Source organism: Odocoileus virginianus, chromosome 30 (assembly GCF_023699985.2).
Source record: "Odocoileus virginianus isolate 20LAN1187 ecotype Illinois chromosome 30, Ovbor_1.2, whole genome shotgun sequence".
In the NCBI taxonomy this organism is placed as follows: domain Eukaryota; kingdom Metazoa; phylum Chordata; class Mammalia; order Artiodactyla; family Cervidae; genus Odocoileus; species Odocoileus virginianus.
The window spans coordinates 32615752-32639791 of NC_069703.1; the positions used below are offsets into that span (position 1 = coordinate 32615752).

Sequence of the window (24040 nt, forward strand, 5' to 3'; positions counted from 1 at the left end):
TTCAGGCTGGTTTTAGAAAAGGCAGAGGAACCAGAGATCAAATTGCCAACATCCGCTAGATCATGGAAAAAGCAAGAGAGTTCCAGGAAAACATCTATTTCTGCTATATTGACTATGCCAAAGCAGTTGACTGTGTGGATCACAATAAACTGTTGCAGAGGGTTCAAAAAATAATTAACAGGTGGTTCAGCTGATTTATGCAAGAGTAAACTGAGACTCGTTTTGAGCAAATCAAAATAATTACCTTACTCATTACCCACATAACAAAGCTCTATCTCTTTAGGACAACCTTAAAACTTCCAAAACCCACTTTCTTCATCTCTACTTCTGCTACAAAACCTAACACACATCCCACACATGACTGACTACTTACCATTCCACTAACCAAGCCTCTAATTCCTAACGTCCTAGAAGGCATTTTCTTCCCTTCTCTGTCTAGAAAAGTCCTGTATCTTCCAGCTTAGTGCCTCTTCCTCAACGAAGCATATAATTGCATGTTCATATCTCTAACTGTGGCCAACTTATGTGAAGAACTGACTCATTGGAAAAGACTCTGATGCTGAGAAAGACTGAAGGCAGGAGGAGAAGGGGACGACACAGGATGAGATGGTTGGATGGCATCACCAACTCGATGGACATGAGTTTGAGCAAACTCTAGGAGTTGGTGATGGACAGGGAACCCTGGTGTGCTGTAGTCCATAGGGTTTCAAAGAGTTGGACAGGACTGAGCAACTAAACTGAACTATCTCTAAGGTTCTCTTTTTTTTTTTTCTAAGGTTCTTAACCAGAGTCTTATGAATGAGCTAATGAACATCTGTGAAGTTCTGAAATTACTTGCAAACATTGGGTATATGCTCTTTGCTTAGGAGAAAGTATCATGACCATTTTCAGATTCTAAAAGTAATTTATAACCAAATAGGATAAGAATTATTGCTTTATCATATCAGTTGGATTACAATTATTTATTCTCTCACTACATGATGAGTTTGTTTAAAGTACCCTATCCTAGAAATAAACGGTATGATGAAATGAAACATTAAAAAGATATGTCCAGGAATTCCCTGGCTGTCCAGTGGTTTGGACTCCACATATTCACTGCCGAGGGCTTGGGTTCAATCCCTGGTCAGGAAACTAAAACCCCACAAACAGTGCAGCACAGATAAAAAATTTTAAAACTCTGCAATTTTCCCCTAAATTCCCTTAGACTTACTGTAAGATCCCTGAAATCCACTTCTAACTTTATTATATTCATCCTCTTTCAAATTTCCAGTCATGTATGAATTTATATCATTTAACATAAATATTTAAATTCCTTCCTATTAAAACCAGTTTTCTAAACTTTCTGCATTTTTATATGCAAAGATTAAAAAAAAGTAAAATCAAAAATTTAAGGCAAAAAAGTAAAATTTGTTAAAATTGAAGGAAAAATAGTCAAAAGAAAATTAAAACTCAGTATCCTAGAAGAACCACAATATTTATGGAGGGTGGAAAAGGGAGGAGAACAGAGTCATGAGTCAATCTACCTTAAGAGAATGTTTCTTTCATGTCTACTTCCTGCAGTAAGATGACAGGGGAAAAGATCTATTCACATTACATTATATACATCTAATCCTACTTGACATTTTATCGAACTTTTAGCCAAACGCATGTCGTGTACCAATCTAACAGCGCTTATTAGAGCGAAGGTTCGTGTGCGGAACACGTGCGCCCCCTGACAAACAGCCCGGAGGCACTCACCGCGCTGTACACCGCCGAGACCGTCGGGGCGAAGATCCGATCCTCCAGAGGCTGCTGCACGGGTCCTCTAGGAATTCTAGAAGCGCGAGTTAAGGATAAGAGAACAAAAACGAACTGAGCAGTAAGAGCAAATTATGACCACAAAATCCTGTCAACGACCCAAACTTTGTCATCCAATTAGTGGGGCTATCCACTTACTTCTCCAGAGAAACTGGAAAACAAAGTATTTCAAATTTCTTAGTGTGATTAAGTCAATCTCTCCAAAAGGGATTCCCATGATAACCATTCCATGGAAACTCAAAACAAATAAAAACCATACAACAAGCCTCCTAACTTCAGGCCCACGATGAGACTACCACCTTTACTTCCTGGAGAAAAGGACTAAGGAAGTATATAGCAGGATATTCAGGAAGGTAAGACTAATTATCAACGTGGAAATTACTGACAAAGACCAAGTCTGTTTTAACTACAAAGGAATGGCAAATACAACCGTTTCCTTGTTTTCCTATTTTAGCTACTACTTTTCCCATCTCTACCCATCAACTCTTCCTTTTTAAAAAAAGAGGCTCCCCACCACAATTTAGCTTAAAATATTTCAACATGTTGTCAGGATATTATTCAAAAGAGTATCATTTTATTCAGCTTCAAAACTGAAAGATGTAAGTTCTTCTATCTGGTAAGGTGATATTTCACCACTTTTAGAATGACAACCAAAAGAGTGGCACCAAAAGATTAACAGCAATTATCTCTGGATGATAGGATTATAAAACTGTATTATGTGTCTCTTCTGCAATAAAAATAAGTTATTTTTATAATTTAAATGTATTTTAAAAGACTACAAATGTAATAAACCCAAAATGAGACAGTATCCTTTCTTCAACAAATTAATTTTCATATCATGTTCCTTTTCAATTCAGTGAAACAGGAAGACAAAGTGATAACTGCAAATAATAACTGTATAAGAATGACTACAAGCTGCCGGAGGCCTAAAGAATCATTAGAAGTAAAATTCTTCATATCTAAGCTGCAACAGTTTACTGAGGTTAGAGAGGGAAACCCAAACAAAAAAACCAATGCTTTAGTCATTCAGTATTAATAACATTGTTACCAGTTTTTAGATAGTTCTTTAAACTTAGCAACCTCAGACAACAGCTGGACACCACACCATCCCCCGCACACACAAAGAACTAGTTTAAAACGGTGCATTGAGAAATAACAAAGGTAAACCATCCATAAAGGAACTGCTTCATCCAAAGACACTACATATGTATTCACGATGTAGAAAACATGAGCCTAACAAGTTTCAGGGTGTCAGTCCATTCTATTAGCTTGTCAATTCTTTCAGAATGAAGACTACCCCTAGCTGAAAGAAAGCTTACTTTTAATTATGGTTCTGCATTGTGGTCACATGAATGGTAGAAAACATAAAACCTTTCTTTCTTCTGCAAAGCCAACTACTATTTTTTCAAGCTAGGGTCAACTGTCACGATGCGGGAATAAGTTCCAAGTGAGTTATCAGTAGTAGGCCCCAAGGGCTGAACCATACCTTTTCATCTTACAAGGAAAGGTTAAGGCTCCGGATTTCTATTAGTCACTTCATTGGCTAACAATATTACTGTAATTACCAGACTTCTAAAGGGACAATCATATATTTGGTCAATGTTCCAATAACAAACATTCTTTTCCCTTGGTCACAAAGACTACTCACTCCATTTATTTCCCTCTGAAGACTACCAACAGAATTTTATAGATTAATATTAAGTTCATTACCAGTTCTCATCAAGCTCCATATCTCCAGCATAAATCACTGAATGCTTACCTGCCTTTCAGCTCAATATAACAAGCAAACAGCTTCTCATGGTACTATTTAAATTCTAATTCAAACAATGTGCAGTGTGTAATATGCATGTGCAATGCTCCAGAACACACTGTTTTTATTTTTCAAATCTCGTGATTGAAGAGCAGTACATCCACTTGACATTTCTGTGATTCAAATTGTTATGATTTATATTATGTCATTAGGAAATACAAGCATAACCATTGGCAAGATTGGACAGCTGATACGTAATAACTGAATTAATAAGACTTAAGCAGAAATATAAGTGCAAAAAAGTTCTAATTCCCCATTTTCTTTCTATAAAAAATTAACAAGTAAATTTCAGAAACAAAACTTGAAGCTTAAAGAGTATTAAAACACAACAGAATTTAAATTGATTATTATAGTACTCACTACATAACTCTCCACACTAAATGCCAATTAGGCAGATAAAAAATTCTCAGAGACCAAATTTCATCAGGGAAATCCAAGGATCTATGAGATTACATAATGACCTGAACGTTTCCTACTGCACCATGAAGGGAGGAGGGGGAACTATAATTATTTGTAGCACAAATGCTTACTAACATCTCAAGGACGATGAACTCCACCAGGATGAGCTTCTACATCTACGGCAGTCATACCCGACACTGCATTTGCCTCACAGTCAGAACCCTCAAAAGGCAGATTTAGACAAATCAGAAAACAAATAGCTGAAACAAGCAGTGAAAGTCAATACAAATATTCCTCCACTTTGCTGAAATACTAGCAGTCCGTTTCCAATTCCCAGGTGAATGCTCCTAACCTCTGCCCCACAATACGGTGAGAAAAGCTGCTGTCTGGATGCAAAGCATAAGCAATGTCCTTCCAGTGACAGCCTTGCGTTAACGCTGACTCACGGCAAAAGAGAGCGAGGGCGCAGATTCCTCTGCACAGACACTGCTTTAGACAAGACACGGGCAACTAGTGTCAACAGATACAAACAATCAAAAAGATCCTTTCTGCATTCTTAGTTAATCTTTAAGGCAAAATAGTTACATTAGTTGATCTAAGCTTTCTCATTTTCTCATTTTTTTACCTACTTTTGATAATGAAAAGGATAACTTCTATAACATACAAGAATAAGGGCAAAATTTCTAAACTATACAGTATTTCACAAGATACCATACACGGTTTCTCAAAACAAACATTGTTTCAAACACAGCTGGCTTTGGAAATTTCCCTTTAATATTAGCTCTGACCCATAAGGTACATGTCTTTCAAAAATTAAAGAAATCCAATTTAAATAAACCAGCATATTTTGAAAACAATCCTCACAAAAGAAAACTAAACCGAGCTTTAAAAAGTAAATGCACTAAAGTTAATAAACACACTATCTACATAATTTTTAATTCTAAAAAAAAAAAATCCTGTGTCACGGTTTATGATACAGAAAATGATTCAGATTAGTTCAGAATGTTTTAAAAATAATTTAAGAATGTGCAAAATTATGTTTGAGTTTTTCAGATCTGTCACATATAGAAACTGATTAACCATCTCCTCCTGGGACAACTAGATAGACAAAGGCAAAAAATTATATATATATATATACATATAACTGGATGCTCACCTCACAACACACACAAAACTTAACTCCAAACTGGATCCAAAACCTGAATGTAGAGCTAGCAGCATAAACTTTTCAAAGTCCAGAAGGGAACACACCTGCACGACCACATACGAGGCCATGGACCGTACAGGTATGACAGACACCAAAAGAACAGCAACCAAAAAAACACCCCACCCAGATAAACTGAACTTCAACAGAAATAAAACTTTTGTACTTCAAAAGATACCATTAAGAAAATGAAATGAGAGGGAGGAGCCAAGATGGCGGAGGAATAGGACGGAGAGACCACTTTCTCCCCTACAAATTCATCGAAAGAACATTTGAATGCTGAGCAAATTTCACAAAACAACTTCTGATCGCTAGCAGAGGACATCAGGCGCCCAGAAAAGCAGCCCATTGTCTTCGAAGGGAGGTAGGACAAAATATAAACGATAATAAGGGAGTCAAAAGAGCTACGGACGGAGACCCGTCCCGGGAAGGGAGTCTTAATAGAGGAAGTTTCCAATCACCAGGAAACCCTCGCGCTGGCGGGACTGGGGGAAGTTTTCGGCACTGTAACTGGGAGGAAAAATTAAACAAGGCCCACAGATTACGTGCCTAAAAGCAACTCCCAGCAGAAAAGTGCCCCAGACGCCCGTACCCGCCAGCAACAAGCGGGGCGGAACGGAGAGGAGCGGGCGGCATTGCTTAGGGTGAGGTCCGGCCCGAAGACCCTGAGAGCAATCGGAGGGAGCTTTTTTAAACTGTGGGATAGCAAGGGACAAAATTAACCGGCCCGAACACACTGCCGGCGGTTCGCAAAACAAAGGGACTGAGAATCTCCAGAGAAGAGCCGGCCCATTCCCGCTGGAGGTAGGAGGCAGGGGGGAGGGGAAAAGGGCAAACTCAGCCCCTGAGAAGCCACCCCCTCCCACACTGCAAACAGGCCTCCGGGTTCTAGCTAAAGACTTCCTGAGACCCGACTGGCGGCGCGCGCTGGGGCCGCGGAGGGAAAAAGCGCGCCGTACCCGGGGAGAGAGGGCGCCCAAGCCTCTGGCTGCCTGGGCCGCTCGCCGCGGAGGGAAAAAGCGCGCTCGTACCCGGGGAGAGAGGGCGCCCAAGCCTCTGGCTGCCTGGGCCGCTCGCCGCGGAGGGAAAAGGCGCGCCGTACCCGGGGGGAGAGTGCGCCCAAGCCTCTGGCTGCCTGGGCCGCTCGCCGCGGAGAGAAAAGGCGCGCCGCACCCGGGAGAGTACGCCCAAGCCTCTGGCTGCCTGGGCCGCTCGCCTCGGAGGGAAAAGGCTCGCCGCACCTAGGGAGAATACGCCCAAGCCTCTGGCTGCCTGGGCCGCTCGCCGCGGAGGGATAAGGCGTGCTGCACCCGGGAGAGTGCGCCCAAGCCTCTGGCTGCCTGAACCGCTCAGGCCGGGGAAGGCACAAAACGCAGGAGCAACCGAATCTGCGCTTTTGTGGAGTACCCGAAAACTGGAACCGCACTCAACGCAGGGCCCGCTCCATATAGAGCAGCCGGGAGCCTGAGCAGAGTAGACGGCGAAAGCACAGACACCCGTGAGCGGGGCAAACCCAGTGTGGCCGGAACACGGTGAGCGCTATCCACACAGAGCGGCATCTGTCTGCAGCGCCCCGCCCTCCCTGTAGCAGGACTGAACTGAACTAGAGAACCTAAATAAGAGATCACCTCCGCCCGCCTGTGTCAGGGCGGAAAATAGACACCAAAGAGATGGCAAACAGAAGCCAAATAAACAAAGGGAACTGCTTCAGAAAGGACCGGTCCAACAGATTAAAATCCCTGAAGGTAACACCGAATACCCGGGAAGGGGCCTACAGATATCGAGAAGTGTAAGCTGGAAAGAGGAGCTATCTGAAATTGAACTGAACCTACGCTGACCGCAACAACCTCAGAGAAATTCCTAGATATATATGTACTTTTTTTTTTTAATTAAAAAAAAATTTTTTTTTCTTTCCTTTTTTTTTAAAAATTTTTTATTTTTTCTTTTTCATTTTCTTTTATAATTCCCTATTACTCCCCCATTACTCCTCAACTTACATTTTCATATATTTTTACGATTTTTTTATTTGGGGAAAAAAAAAAAAGTTTTTTTTTCTTTTCTTTTTTTTTTTTTTCTTTTTCTTGTTTTTCTCTCCTATTTCCTTTTAGAGTTCTCTAATACTCCTCTATTATTCCTTAACTTTCATTTTCATTTCACTATAGCCACACAAAAAAAAGAGAGAGAGAGAGAAACCCTATTTTTAAACTGAACTTCATATACAGTTCTAAATTTTTTTGTGTTTTTGTTTTTAAATATTGTATTTCAAAGAGTCTAACCTCTACACTAGATTTTCAATCTTTGTTATTCTCCCTCAGAACACCTCTACTTCCTCCATTCCCCTTCTCTTCCCAATCCAACTCTGTGAATCTTTGTGGGTGTCTGGGCTACAGAGAACACTTTGGGAACAGATAACTGCGTAGATCTGTCTCTCTCCTCTTGAGTCCCCTTTTTCTCCTCCTGCTCACCTCTATCTCCTTCCTCCCTCTCCTATTCTTCATGTAACTCTGTGAACCTCTCTGGTTGTCTCTCACGGTGGAGAATCTTTTCACCATTAACCTAGAAGTTTTATTATCAGTACTATATAGTTGGAGAAGCCTTGAGACTATTAGAAGAATAAAACTGAAATCCAGAGGCAGGAGACTTGAGCCCAAATCCTGAGAAAACCAGAAAACTCCTGACCACACGGAACATTAAGGAATAAGAGACCATCCTAAAGCTTCCATACCTACACCAAAACCAACCACCACCCAAGAGCCAATAAGCACCAGTACAAGACATACCACGCAAATTCTTTAGCAACGCAGGAACATAGACCTGAGTGTCAACATACAGGCTCTCCAAAGTCACACCTAACACAGAGACCCATCGCAAAGCTCATTACTGGACACTCCATTGCACTCCAGAGAGAAGAAATCCAATTCCACGCACCAGAACGCTGACACAAGCTTCCCTAACCAGGAAACCTTGACAAACCAATCGTCCAACCCCACCCACTGGGTGAAACCTCCACAATAAAAAGGAACCTCAAACCACAAGAATACAGAAAGCCCACTCCAGACACAGCAATCTAAACATGATGAAAAGGCAGAGAAATACCCAACAGCTAAAGGAACATGAAAAAAGCCCACCAAGTCAAACAAAAGAGGAGGAAATAGGGAATCTACCTGAAAAAGAATTTAGAATAATGATAATAAAAATGATCCAAAATCTTGAAAACAAAATGGAGTTACAAATAAATAGCCTGGAGACAAAGATTGAGAAGATGCAAGAAATGTTTAACAAGGACCTAGAAGAAATAAAAAAAAAATCAATTAAAAATTAATAATGAAATAAATGAGATCAAAAACACTCTGGAGGGAACCATGAGTAGAATAACAGAGACAGAAGATAGGATAAGTGAGTTAGAAGATAAAATGGTGGAAATAAATGAAGCAGAGAGGAAAAAAGAAAAAAGAATCAAAAAAAATGAGGACAACCTCAGGGACCTCTGGGACTATGTGAAACGCCCCAACATTCGAATCATAGGAGTCCCAGAAGAAGACAAAAAGAAAGGCCATGAGAAGATACTCGAGGAGATAATTGCTGAAAACTTCCCTAAAATGGGGAAGGAAATAGCCAACCAAGTTCAAGAAACCCAGCAGGATAAACCCAAGGCGAAACACCCCAAGACACATATTAATCAAATTAACAAAGATCAAACACAAAGAACAAATATTAAAAGCAGCAAGGGAGAAACAACAAATAACACACAAAGGGATTCCCATAAGGATAACAGCTGATCTATCAATAGAAACCCTTCAGGCCAGAAGGGAATGGCAGGACATACTTAAAGTAATGAAAGAGAATAACCTACAACCTAGACTACTCTACCCAGCAAGGATCTCATTCAGATATGAAGGAGAACTCAAAAGCTTTACAGACAAGCAAAAGCTGAGAGAATTCACCACCACCAAACCAGCTCTTCAACAAATACTAAAGGATCTTCTCTAGACAGGAAACGCAGAAAGGTGGTATAAAAGTGAACCCCAAACAACAAAATAAATGGCAGCGGGACCATACCTATCAATAATTACCTTAAATGTAAATGGGTTGAATGCCCCAACCAAAAGACAAAGGCTGGCTGAATGGATACAAAAGCAAGACCCCTATATATGCTGTCTACAAGAGACCCACCTCAAAGCAAGGGACACACACAGACTAAAAGTGAAGGGCTGGAAAAAAATATTCCACGCAAACGGAGACCAAAAGAAAGCAGGAGTCGCAATACTCATATCAGATAAAATAGACTTTCAAATTAAGTCTGTGAAAAGAGACAAAGATGGACACTACATAATGATCAAAGGATCAATCCAAGAAGAAGATATAACAATTATAAATATATATGCACCCAACATAGGAGCACCGCAATATGTAAGGCAAACGCTAACGAGTATGAAAGAGGAAATTAATAGTAACACAATAATAGTAGGAGACTTTAATACCCCACTCACAACTATGGATAGATCAACTAAACAGAAAATGAACAAGGAAACACAAACTTTAACGGACACAATGGACCAGCTAGACCTAATTGACATCTATAGGACGTTTCACCCCAAAACAATCAACTTCACCTTTTTCTCAAGTGCACACGGAACCTTCTCCAGAATAGATCACATCCTGGGCCATAAATCTAGTCTTGGTAAATTCAAAAAGATTGAAATCATTCCAGTCATCTTTTCTGACCACAGTGCAGTAAGATTAGATCTCAATTACAGGAAAAAAATTATTAAAAATTCAAACATATGGAGGAAACATAAACAACACGCTTCTGAATAACCAACAAATCATAGAAGAAATCAAAAAAGAAATCAAAATATGCATAGAAATGAATGAAAATGATAACACAATAACCCAAAACCTATGGGACACTGTAAAAGCAATGCTAAGGGGAAGATTCATAGCATTACAGGCCTACCTCAAGAAACAAGAAAAAAGTCAAATAAATAACCTAACTCTACACCTAAAGCAACTAGAGGAAGAAGAAATGAAGAACCCCAGGGTTAGTAGAAGGAAAGAAATCTTAAAAATTAGGGCAGAAATAAATGCAAAAGAAACTAAAGAGACCATAGCAAAAATTAACAAAGCTAAAAGCTGGTTTTTTGAAAAAATTAACAAAATTGACAAACCATTAGCAAGACTCATTAAGAAACAAAGGGAGAAGAACCAAATTAACAAAATTAGAAATGAAAATGGAGAGATCACAACAGACAACACTGAAATACAAAGGATCATAAGAGACTACTACCAGCAGCTCTATGCCAATAAAATGGACAACTTGGAAGAAATGGACAAATTCTTAGAGAAGTGTAACTTTCCAAAACTGAACCAGGAAGAAATAGAAGATCTTAACAAAACAATCACAAGCAAGGAAATCGAAACTGTAATCAGAAATCTTCCAGCAAACAAAAGCCCAGGACCAGATGGCTTCACAGCTGAATTCTACCAAAAATTTAGAGAAGAGCTAACACCTATCTTACTCAAACTCTTCCAGAAAATTGCAGAAGAAGGTAAACTTCCAAACTCACTCTATGAGGCCACCATCACCCTAATTCCAAAACCAGACAAAGATGCCACAAAAAAAGAAAACTACAGGCCAATATCACTGATGAACATAGATGCAAAAATCCTTAACAAAATTCTAGCAAACAGAATCCAACAACATATTAAAAAAACCATTCATCATGACCAAGTGGGCTTTATCCCAGGAATGCAAGGATTCTTTAATATCTGCAAATCAATCAATGTAATACACCACATTAACAAATTGAAAGATAAAAACCATATGATTATCTCAATAGATGCAGAAAAAGCCTTTGACAAAATTCAACATCCATTTATGATTAAAACTCTCCAGAAAGCAGGAATAGAAGGAACATACCTCAACATAATAAAAGCTATATATGACAAACCCACAGCAAGCATCACCCTCAATGGTGAAAAATTGAAAGCATTTCCCCTGAAATCAGGAACAAGACAAGGGTGCCCACTCTCACCACTACTATTCAACATAGTTTTGGAAGTTTTGGCCACAGCAATCAAGGCAGAAAAAGAAGTAAAAGGAATCCAGATAGGAAAAGAAGAAGTGAAACTCTCGCTGTTTGCAGATGACATGATCCTCTACATAGAAAACCCTAAAGACTCTACCAGAAAATTACTAGAGCTAATCAACGAATACAGTCAAGTTGCAGGATATAAAATTAACACACAGAAATCTCTTGCATTCCTATACACTAACAATGAGAAAACAGAAAGAGAAATTAAGGAAACAATACCATTCACCATTGCAACAAAAAGAATAAAATACTTAGGAGTATATCTACCCAAAGAAACAAAAGACTTATACATAGAAAACTATAAAACACTGATGAAAGAAATCAAAGAGGACACAAGCAGATGGAGAAATATACCGTGTTCATGGATTGGAAGAATCAATATTGTCAAAATGGCTATACTACCCAAAGTAATCTATAGATTCAATGCAATCCCTATCAAACTACCAACAGTATTTTTCACAGAACTAGAACAAATAATTTCACAATTTGTATGGAAATACAAAAAACCTCGAATAGCCAAAGTGATCCTGAGAAAGAAGAATGGAACTGGAGGAATCAATCTGCCTGACTTCAGACTCTACTACAAAGCCACAGTCATCAAGACAGTATGGTACTGGCACAAAGACAGAAATATAGATCAATGGAACAGAATAGAAAGCCCAGAGATAAGTCCACGAACCTATGGTCACCTTATCTTTGACAAAGGAGGCAAGGATGTACAATGGAAAAAAGATAACCTCTTTAACAAGTGGTGCTGGGAAAACTGGTCAACCACCTGTAAAAGAATGAAACTAGAACACTTTCTAACACCATACACAAAAATAAACTCAAAATGGATTAAAGATCTAAATGTAAGACCAGAAACTATCAAACTCCTAGAGGAGAACATAGGCAAAACACTCTCTGACATAAATCACAGCAGGATCCTCTATGACCCACATCCCAGAATTTCAGAAATAAAAGCAAAAATAAACAAATGGGACCTAATGAAACTTAAAAGCTTTTGCACAACAAAGGAAACTATAAGCAAGGTGAAAAGACAGCCCTCAGATTGGGAGAAAATAATAGCAAACGAAGCAACAGACAAAGGATTAATCTCAAAAATATACAAGCAACTCCTCCAGCTCAACACCAGAAAAATAAATGACCCAATCAAAAAATGGGCCAAAGAACTCAACAGACATTTCTCCAAGGAAGACATACAGATGGCTAACAAACACATGAAAAGATGCTCAACATCACTCATTATCAGAGAAATGCAAATCAAAACCACAATGAGGTACCATTATACGCCAGTCAGGATGGCTGCTATCCAAAAGTCTACAAGCAATAAATGCTGGAGAGGGTGTGGAGAAAAGGGAACCCTCTTACACTGTTGGTGGGAATGCAAATTAGTACAGCCACTATGGAAAACAGTGTGGAGATTTCTTAAAAAGCTGGAAATAGAACTGCCGTATGACCCAGCAATCCCACTTCTGGGCATACACACCAAGGAAACCAGATCTGAAAGAGACACATGCACCCCAATGTTCATCGCAGCACTGTTTATAATAGCCAGGACATGGAAGCAACCCAGATGCCCATCAGCAGACGAATGGATGAGGAAGCTGTGGTACATATACACCATGGAATATTACTCAGCCATTAAAAAGAATTCATTTGAATCAGTTCTAATGAGATGGATGAAACTGGAGCCCATTATACACAGCGAAGTAAGCCAGAAAGATAAAGACCATTACAGTATACTAACACATATATATGGACTTTAGAAAGATGGTAACGATAACCCTATATGCAAAACAGAAAAAGAGACTCAGATGTATGGAACAGACTTGTGGACTCTGGGAGAAGGCGAGGGTGGGATGTTTCAGGAGAACAGCATTGAAACATGTATATTATCTAGGGTGAAACGGATAACCAGCTCAGGTTGGGTACATGAGACAAGTGCTCGGGCCTGGTGCACTGGGAAGACCCAGAGGGATCGGGTGGAGAGGGAGGTGGGAGGGGGGACTGGGATGGGGAGTACATGTAAATCCATGGCTAATTCATATCAATGTATAACAAAAACTACTGTAATGATGTAAAGTAATTAGCCTCCAACTAATGAAAATTTAAAAAAAAATTAAAAAAAAAAAAGAAAATGAAATGAAAACCCACAGAATCGGAAAAATATTTGCAAAGAATATGTGTGATGAGATACTGTTATCCAGAAAGTATTAAAGAATTCTTATAACTCAACAACAAAAACACAACCCAACTTTCTGAATGGGCAAAAGATCTGAACAGACATTTCTTCAAAGAAGATATACAAACAGCTAACAACTACATGAACGGATGCTCAATGTCACCAGGGAAATGCAAATCAAAACCACGATGAAATACCATTTCATACCCACTGGGATGGTTACAGTAAAAAAGCCAGTGTGGGCAAGAATATGGAGAAACTAGAACCCTTATACACTGCTGGTGATAACATGAAATAATACAGCCACCATGAAAAACAATCTGACATTTCCTCAAAAGTTTAAACATTAAGTTGCATTATGACCCACTAACTTCACTCAAGTGAGAAGCATATACACAATATAATATGTCCTGGAAAAACTTGTACATGAATATTTATATATATATATGCAGTATTATTTATAATAGCCAAAGGTGGAAGCAAATCAACTGTCCATCAACTGATGAACAGAGTATACACAAAATGCAGTATATAGTGGAATTTAATTTGGCAATAAAAAGAAACAAAATACAATTGACTCCTAAACAATGTGGGGGTTACAGACATCGACCTACCAGCACAGTCAAAAATCCACTTATAACTTTACAGCTGGCCCACCATATGTGCAGTTCCACATTCTCAGATCCAGTCAGCCAAGGACTGTCTAGTAGTGTGGTCTTTATTGGAAAACGTTCACGAACAATGGGCCCAGGGACTTCAAATCCATGTTGAACAGTGTTCAAGGGGCAATTGTACTAATTGTACATGTTACAACACGCATAAACCTTGCAAATAGCTAAGTGAAGGAAGTCAGTCACAACACACTACCTCATATAATTTTTATGAAATGTTCAGAATAAGCTATAAAGACAAAAAGACTAGCAACTGCTTGGGACTAGGAGAAATGGAGAGATATGAACTGAGGTATGAACTGAGGTAGTCAAGAAGTATAGGTTTCTTTCCAAGGTGATGAAATGTTCTAAAACTGACTGCGATAATGGTTGCATGTATCTGTGAATGCATGAAAAACCACTGCACTGTATACTTCAAATGACTGAATTTTATGAAATGCATATTTTATTACAATAACTTTTTAAAAATATTAATCCTTTCCTATGCTGGGAAAAGCTTCATAAAAGATAAGGGTGAGAGCTGTAATACTAGAGACAGTAGGTAAGTAAGAAAAGCAAATTCCAGAATGAAGCCTTCAGCTGACAACAGTAAAGGATCCTCAGATAATTTCTATTTACCTAAACAGCACCAAAGACAGAGCATCTCAAACCCAAGCCTGAAACTATGCTGATAAGATTAATGCATGTTATAAGAAAAGATAAAAATAGATAAAAATGAATTAGAAATTGACGTCCTCAAGTACAGGTACCAAATATGCAAAATATCCTAAAAAGAACATCTTGAATAACCCAAACTGGCAACTACAAAAATCTGAGGCCACAACTCTAGTAACTGTGGTATGGACAAAAGCAAAACAGAAACTGTGTTCTCAAACCTAAACAATACGGACATATCTGCTCCTACTTTAACTGAGGAGTCTATAACAATATGATTTTTAACAAATGATACCAAGGCTGAGTGCTGAAGAACTGATACTTTTGAACCGTGGTGTTGGAGAACTCTTGAGAGTCCCTTGGACTGCAAGGAGACCAAACCAGTGAAAAACTGATGCTGAAGCTGAAACTCCAATACTTTGGCCACCTGATGTGAAAAGCTGACTCATTAGAAAAGACCCTGATGCTGAGAAAGATAAGGCAGGAGAAGAAGGGGACGTCAGAGGATGAGATGGTTGGATGGCATCACCGACTCAATGGACAAGAGCTTGAGCAAGCTCTGGGAGATGGTGAAAGACAGGGAAGCCTAGCATCCTGCAGTCCAAGGGATCACAAAGAGTCGGACACAATTGAGCGACTGAAAAACTACCAAATGTTTTAATACAAATTTTGCTTCAAAGCTGTTTATATTTTGCCACCAAAAGTGCACTGAAATAAAACTAGTCAAAATTTCAATTTTTTTAATTGTTTACCATTAAGCTATTATTAATAATTCAGGTCCAAAATCCCTTATTGTAACTCAGAATTTTTCCACTGTTAGAGAGTCAATACAGTGGTGATCTATTCCTTATGGTATATAACATCTTCATCAAGGTCTTAGGCAGCACTTTTTAACCAAGCACATTAATACCTCTACTGCAAAATATATGAACATTCAATTTTCTGTAATTCTGTTCAGAGTTTTTGCCAATTTCAGAAAAAAATTAGTTTCCCTAAGCTGTTTTGATTTTAGATTGCAAGCCTATACCTTCTTTACCATTGTGTTTTAGATTTAAAAATCGCTGGAAATCATCATTTTAACATTAACAACCAGAACCATGACATTGCATTTTTTTAAAAAAACAAATACAGAAACACTAGTCTCCTCCAAGTGCTTAGCCAGAAATGCCCTTGTTCTGACTCTGGTTTTCTACCTCAGAACACAACTCACCACATATAACAAATTGATTTCCTGCCAGTCACATTTAAATTTACCCAGAAACATACTCTACTTAGGGTGTTTGTTCATTTCTTTAATATATAAAAAAAGACCAATACTGCCCCCAAAATGGCTGTTGACCATGTTGTTAATATATGGTAATTCTGTTTTTAGTTTTCTGAGGAACCTCCATACTGTTTATCATAGTGGCTAGACCAACTTACATTCCTACCTGTTGAAAGTGAAAGTCACTCAGTCGTGTCCAACTCTTTGCAACCCCATGGATGTCCATGGCATTCTCTAGACCAGAATACTTTTCCTTCTCCAGGGGATCTTCCAACCTAGGGATCAAACCCAAGTCTCCCACATTGCAGGTGGGTTCTTTACCAGATGAACCACAAGGGAAGCCCAAGAACACTGGACAGGGTAGCCTATCCCTTCTCCAGCAGATCTTCCTGCCCTGCGAGTGGATTCTTTACCAACTGACCTCTCAGGGAAGCCCCTCCCACCTGTGTAGGAGGGCTCCAAAAAGGAAACAATCACTGATGTAACAACAGGAATGAATCTCAAATGCTAACCAAGTGAAAGAAGCCAGACTCAAAAGGGCTATGCGTCCATTTACAAACACTCTGACAAAAGCAAATCTATATGGCTACTAGGGTCTAGGGAAGAGTTTACCTTAAAAGAGACAACAGTATATGATCCAGCAGTTGCACTCCTGGGCATATATTCAAACAAAAAAATACACACACCTACGTTCACAGCAGCACTATTTACAATAGCCAAGACACATAAGTAAACTAAATGTCCATTTACAGATGAACTGGATAAAGATATGGTATGTGTACACACACACACACAGACACACACAGGAAAACTATTCAGTCACAAAAAAAGAAAAGAAAAACCAAAATAATGCCATTGCAGCAACATGGATGCAACTAGAGATTATGACATCAAGTGAAGTAAGTCAGAAAGAGAAATACATACATCATATTACTTTATGTGGAATCTAAACTACTACATAAATGAACTCACCTACAAAACAGAAACAGATCCACAGATAGAGAGAAGAGACTCATGGCTGCCAGAGGCAGAGGTGAGGGATGGAGTGGGAGTTTGCCATTACCAGATGCAAACTATAATATACAGAATGGACAAAAAAGGTCCTACTGTATAGCACAGGCAACCATATTCAATACCCTATGATAAATGAAAATGGAGAAGAATACATATAACTGAATCAATTTGCTGTATAGCAGAAACTGATACAATGCTGTAAATTAACTATTCTTTAATAAAATTAAAAAAAAAAAGACGCAGGCACTGAAGGAATTTCACTGGGTGAGGAATTTTCTCATTTTCAGTGTGGTGGGGCTGTGAAACTGCATTTGTCAGAATTCATAAAACTATATGAGCTTCTCCAGAAGTTAAGCAATAGAGTCACTAAATGGCTCAGCAATTTCACTTCTATATATATATGCAAGAGAAATAAAAATGTGTGCACACAAAACTAATGCATGAACGTTCCTATCAGCAGTATTTACAACAGCCAAAAAGTAGAACCAATGTTTCCATCAACTGATGGATGAATAAAACTGAGGTATATTCATACAATGAATTTTATCTGGCAATTAAAGGGAAATCCTGATACATACTACAGAACATGGATAAACCTTGAAAACAAAATGCTAAGTGAAAAAAAGTATACAATTGCTAAGTAGTCAAAAAGTACAAAAGAAAATGACAGGTGGATGCTTAGGCTGGAGAGGACTGATGGAAATGGGAGAAGGAGGGATGCCTGCTAAAGTAAATAAGTTTCTTTTTGAAGTAATCCAAATTAAGCTATAAGGCCACGGTGATAGTGAAACTAACTGTAAATATACTAAAAATCAACAAACTGTACATTTTAAATGGGTGAACTTTATCATATATGAATATCTCAATAAAGTTATTTAATTCTTAAACAAGTATTTAAAATATTAAAACTCCATGATGGGGCAAGCACTTTGTTTTGTCTATTACTCTACTTACTCACAGACACTAGAATATTGCAACAGACTCATAAACTCAAAATTCTTCATCATCATGATCTAGTCCATTAGACTTTTTTTTTTTTTGGCCATGCAACACAGCTTATGGGATCTTAGTTCCCCAATCAGGGACTGAACTCTGCCCTGGTAGTGAAAGCTCCAAGTCCTAACCACTGGACCGCCAGGGAATTCCTCAGTCCACTAGACTTAAAAGAAGTATGACTCATCCTAAAAATTGACATAGCAAAGAGAAATTTAATGCAACAGTAATAATAATAAATGAACTTCCCTGGTGGCTCAGCTGGTCAACAATCCACCTGCAATGCGGGAGACCTGCATTGGGATCCCTGGGTTGGGAAGATCCCCTGGAGAAGGGAAAGGCTACCACTCCAGTATTCTGGCCTGGAGAACTCCAGGGACTGTACAGTCCATGGGGTCGCAAACAGTCGGACACAGCTGAGCAACTTTCACTTCCACTTTATGGGCCTCCCTGGTGGCACAGATGGTAAAGAATCCACCTGCAGTGCGGAAGACCTGGGTTCAACCCTTGGGTTGGGAAGATCCCCTGGAGAAGGGAATGGCTACCCACTCCAGTATTCTGTCCTGGAGAATTCCATGGACAGAGGAGACTGGCAGGCTACAGTCCATGGGGTGGCAAAGAGTGAGACACGACTGAGTTACTTAAAAAAAAAAAAAAGTAAAACAGGTACCCCCACAGAAAAATGGGTAGCTGATTTTGTGCAATGAACTGAATTTCTTTCAATGGCAGGATCCTACACTATTCTGAAACCCTGCCCAATAACCATGCAATGTGGAAATCTGCTCAGCCAGCTTCCTGACGCACCCCCTGACAAACTTCTCTCTTCAGTAACAGCTGGGAAAGACCCTTCTCTATCCAGTGAACAAACCCAAGCCACAGCGCACGCACCTAACCAGTGGGGCAGTGCTGCTTGTCAGTCCACCGAAGGGGAGACTACAGCGCCTTGAAATGAGTCAGAGCATGTGTGTGCACTAGAAAACCAGTGACACAGAGATCCACATTCAACAGAAGAATGACGTCACAAAATAAAGAATCATGATTAGTTCATCAACAATGAGGACCACATCAGATTACCCTTGGCAGCTCCTTAGTGCTCTAGTTAGCCTAACATCAAACGCAGAGATTCAATAATACACTCTACTCCACAGGAAAACTCTATGTTAACAGAGCACCACTGATATTAATAAATCTTTTTGTCTTTTCCAAGCAAAACACTCACTCCCTTCTAACCACTCATGGAGAGGCAGATGCGGTATAATCCTGTCAGAGTAAAGTGGAAGGGAGACAATTTCTATTACCAGTGCAACCATGGCTTGTATAAGCTTTCCTTCTTTACTTCAAAACTAAGTTTATTAATACATTCATCCTGTCTGTAACAAATATTCTCCACCTGTGTTTTCTTTCCATCTGAAATTGTCACAAAGTCATGTCTGATTCATTCTGCACATAACTCTAAGTAATCAATCATTTGAATATAAACAGAATACATCTGTGCCTATTTAATTTCATCATACAGATTCCGATTTAATTTCATTTTGAAATCTAATCTGACACTCAATTTTTTCATCTAAATTCCCTGGTAGTCTTTACAAGGATAAGAATTTCATCTTAATTTACATCACTGGTGTAAAATTACTAAGCAGGTCAGAATTAAAGAAAGAGCACTATGATACTGCAGAAACCCCTTCCTGGCCAGAGGCAAGGGAGAAAGAGCCCTTGTGAGTCAGATATTAGGGGGTTCCACAGAGGCAAACTGGAGGGGCGATCTCTAATTTTCTGTTTGAACTTACGGGAGTCCCAGGCTCACCCTCAGAGTTGTACATAAATGGGACAGATCCAAAGCAGCATTTTAAAAGCTCTGAAAACAAATCAAGATTAAAACCACCCCCCAAAGAGAGACAAACTTGAGCACAGAGCCTAACCAAGTTAATTGTCTATTAAAAGAAAAAAAACTATTAATCTCAATTCTCCATGGATTGTAAAGGACCCAGAATCCACAAAACACAAATTTTTAAATGTTCAGGATATAATCTGCAATTACTTAATAATATATAAATACAGCAAAATGTAACCAATTATCAAAAACATGAAATCAAATCTAACAGGGTTGACTGCCTAGAAACATACTCCCCAAATGATTCAGAATTTATAAAACTTAACATTTAGTGTCCAGGACACAATCCAAAATTATCTGACATACAAAAAACCAAGCAAATCTAACCAATTCTTAGGAGAAGACAATACACCCATGTCAATCTTGACTGAAAAGACTCTGATGTTAGAATTACCAAGTACAGAACATAAAAGCAATTATTTTAACTATGTTCCAAGAGGTAAAGGTAGACCCATTTGAAGTGAAGGGAGAGACAGATATCAGCAGCAGATTGATACAAACTATAAAAAAGAACCAAGTGGAAATTTTGGACCTGAATGATAAAATATCTTAAAAAAAAAAAAATCACCGGGTGGTATCAGTAACAGAACAGAAATGACAGAAGAGTCAGTTAATCAGAAAATAGATCAACAAAAGAAATAAAGAAGAAAAGTAATTAACAAAAATAATGAGATAAGGAGGCAAAGGTGGAAAAACTACATATGGAAGTTTATAATGGTAAATTATAAGTTGTTAATGTAACCCATAGGCCAGCAAACTTTTTCTAAAGAGCCAAATAGTAAACATTTGTGCATCCACAGTATCTGCATGAGCCTGAGAGACACACGGTCTCAGTAACAACTGCTCACCCACACTGCTGCAATGCAAAAGAAGCTACAGCTAACACGTGAAATGAATGGCTCTCATGTGTTCCAGTAAAGCTCATTTACAAAAACAGACAGCTGGTTAGTGGACCATAGGTTGCCTACCCTTAATTTAATCTAATAGAAGAACTTTCCCCAATACTTTGTACAAGACTATCCATTTAAGATAATAAATGCTTAGTTATGTAATATCTGATAATACAAACCTTAAGTTTCCAAACATTAATTAAATTCATCCATGATGGAGATGGAAGAAGGGTTATGTTAACAGACGGATCCTAGTGAGAGTCTTGAAATTACCAATATTAACAAAACAATGGTATTATCTGAAAAACTTAGAGTGTATATGGTTTAAACTCAGACTAGTTTTTAATAACTAAAACAAATTCTGCTATGTCAATGGTCACCTATAATTGCTATTTCTGTAACAATTACACTGAATTCTTAACTAATTTTATTCCATAATCTCAATTTATAGAAGCAGTAATAATAATAATAAAGACAAAAGGGAAAACAAATGAAATGTCAGAAGAAAAAATAATTTTAACATTCACCCATATTAAAAGAAAAAGGAAGACATATTTCATTTCAATTCCCTTTCCTCTCTAAACCACCTTCAACAATACTAAAAATTAATATTAAAGTCAACAATATCATACTGTGCTTTTCATTCTGACTTGACTGTAGAAAACTATAAAGAATTCTCAAGGACAGAGAGAAGGTCATTCACTTCACCTGGAGCAGGATGCGTGAACAGTGATGTTAAGGACTAGCTAACAGTAGTGAAAAGGTGAAAGAGAAGAGGAAAGAAGAATAAGAAGTAAGATCCATCTCCCATTTTTTTCAAGTGACCAAAATCCTACTTTCCTGCCTAAGAGCAAACTCACCGCAGCGTTTCCTGATGCGCTGCCTTCTAGAGGCCCTGCAGCAGTCAACCTGGGTCCCATTCCGAGCTTTAGCCCCTAGTACACTGTGTAGTCACAGCTAGTATCTAAACAGCAGCACCCTCAACTATAAAATGTCAACAGTAAAACATTCATAAATTGCTCTAAGGATTAACTAAATCTGTACAGGATACACTCTCTGCACAATGCCTGCCTGGTATTTTATATTCAATCCCTGTTAATTCCTTATTCTAGCTCCCAAATTATAGGCAATATGACACAAATGGTCTGAGAAGTGGCATTAAGAGAACAAATGCAAGAAGCTAGCTTTTAAGCAGCTAATCACCGCAATCATTCATTTTAAACAAATATTTTCTGAGTAGCTACAAAGTAGTAAATAAAATAGGTAAAGGCACTAAACTCATGGTGCTTACATACTACTAGGGGTAGATAGAAAGTCAGTGAACAAACCAGATAATTTAAATGGTGAAAATGGTATGACAATAAAAAGAATAATATGATAAGTGAGTAACAGCATTCTGGACAAGTTAGAAGAGATAACATCTAAATTGGGATCTGAAGGATCCAAATTATACATTCCACAAAAAGCAAGGGGAAGAGCATTGCAGGAAGAGAGCGTCGTGTGCAAAGACCAGCAGAGGAAAATGGCTGTGCTCAGAGATCATGAAACCAGACGGAAGTGGGAGAGAGGTTAAGAGTTTGGGATCAGCAGATGCAAACTATTACAAATACAGAATGGATAAACAACAAGATCCTACTATACAGCACAGGATATATTCAATATCCTATACTAAAGCATAATGGAAAAGAATGGAAAAGAGTACACAAATACTTGTATAACTGAATCCCCAATGTACAACAGAAACTAACACAACACTATAAATCAACTATACTTCAATAAAATAAATTTTTTCAAAAACGACATTGAGACTACAATGAAGGGAGTGTGTAGGGAATGGTAATCACAGTCTGGAAACTCAAGCAGGATCTACATCGTTTCAACTTGAGTAGGGCCTACTAAGGGCTCCCCTGGTGGCTCAGCTGATGAAGAGCCTGCCTGCCAATGCAGGAGACACGAGAGAGGTAGGTTTGATCCCTGGGTCAAGAAGATGCCTGGAGGAAGAAATGGCAACCCACTCCAGTATTCTCGCCTTAAAAATCCCATGGACAAAGGAGCCTGGCAGACTATAGTTCACGGGATTGCAGAGAGTCAGACATAACTGAGGGAGCGTATGCCTGCACACGCTCACGGCTTGTTAAACAATATGAACTCTAAGATCAACAGCCAACAATGGCAGAGCTTAAACAGAGGAAGGGCAAACATGAACATTATTTTTTGAAGACTATTCTACTGATTAAAAAAATGAAATAAGACTAGTTAGGAGACTGCAGCAGTTGTCTAGATAAGAGATGATTGTGGCCTGGAAAAGAGTAGGATAGTAGACATAAATGGAGAAAAGGCCAAGTTTAAATAGTAAAAGCAACAGGGCTTGCTACTGCATAAGAGTAGAGGGACAAAGGAGAAGAATAATCAAAGAATGGTTTACAGATGTTCTACCTTGAGCAGTTAAAAAGAGAGCAATATTATTTAGCAAAACTCAGAAGGATCAGGTTGAAGTGGAGGTGAAAAGGAAATCAAGAGGTCGAAAGGTCAACTGGCTCCAAGAGGAGATGTAAATACACCAATCGAACACATGCATCTTCAGGTCAGGCTAAAAATCTGATCTAAAGATACAGAAATTTGAAAGTCGTCAACATGAAAATAGTACTTAGACCCAAAAGAAAGATGCAAAGGACCACAGCCATGAGGGTGAAACAATGGAAGAATCAGCAAAGGACCCTGCCAAGGTCAGAGGAAAGCCACCAGATTCAGTGTACCAGGAGTACCCCAGGACCACCTCATTATTCATGAAGTGCAGTGGACACTGCGTCCATAACACTCTTAACTGTTGGCACGCCAGGATCAACTTGCCAGTCCTCCAGGAAGTCTTGAGAATCAAGTTTTAGACCACATGGGATGCTACACTCTAGCCAACACATTGCTAAAGTCGCCTCAGCATTCAAAAAATAAAGTATGAATAAATAGAAACTATCTCCTAGAACTGAAATAAAACATTTAAGGCATTTAACAGTATCTGGCAAACAGTGAACCTCAACAAACATCAGCTATCATGGCAGGTATTTTAAAAACTCTTCTTATTTTGAAAATGTCTCAGTGTTTGCAGTCACAAGTCTCCCTGACTAGTGGGGGAAATCAATACTCTTTTACTAGCAAAACTTGTATCAAAAAGT

General features: G+C 38.7%; 1 protein-coding gene across 3 annotated transcripts in view; it reads right to left on the reverse strand.

Annotated features, from left to right (window-relative positions):
• EIF4G3 (eukaryotic translation initiation factor 4 gamma 3) overlaps nucleotides 1-24040 on the reverse strand; it is a 348977-nt gene that overhangs the window by 253845 nt on the left and 71092 nt on the right. For all 3 annotated transcript variants that reach the window (XM_070458865.1, XM_070458866.1, XM_070458863.1), the window contains exon 2: nucleotides 1738-1813. The gene's annotated coding sequence lies outside the window, so the exon portion shown is untranslated. The remainder of the gene's footprint in view (nucleotides 1-1737; nucleotides 1814-24040) is intronic.